Source organism: Penaeus monodon, chromosome 8, assembly GCF_015228065.2.
Source record: "Penaeus monodon isolate SGIC_2016 chromosome 8, NSTDA_Pmon_1, whole genome shotgun sequence".
In the NCBI taxonomy this organism is placed as follows: Eukaryota; Metazoa; Arthropoda; class Malacostraca; order Decapoda; family Penaeidae; genus Penaeus; species Penaeus monodon.
Window position 1 is genome coordinate 13,702,719 of NC_051393.1, and position 478 is coordinate 13,703,196.

A 478-nucleotide genomic window follows, 5' to 3' on the forward strand; every position below is an offset into this window, starting at 1 on the left:
GAAAAGATTCATATAGACGTTTATGTATATAAGTAAACATAATGAAATAATAAGTGATTTCTGTGTTTAAAATGCAGAGTAATTTTCATCTCAACTCCAGTATTCTTTTCACCATTTAAAATCTGCGTTGATTTTCTTCTGTCAGTGTAGCGATAATAAATGCTAAATACTAATAATAGTTCCAAATAATAGTAATAACAACATAAACAAAATTGATAACCATAATGAAAATATAAAACAAAAGTTCGGGATTGAGCCGATCACCTCCTGGGGAAAAACGTAAACAACTTTCTTTTGGTCCAGTCTGGGGGGTTGCAAGGCTTCACTCTTCCCTTCCTTTCCCGAAATTCTCTCTCTCTCTCTCTCTCTCTCTCTCTCTCTCTCTCTCTCTCTCTCTCTCTCTCTCTCTCTCTCTCTCTCTCTCTCTCTCTCTCTCTCTCTCTCTCTCTCTCTTTCTCTCTCTCTCTCTTTCTCTCTT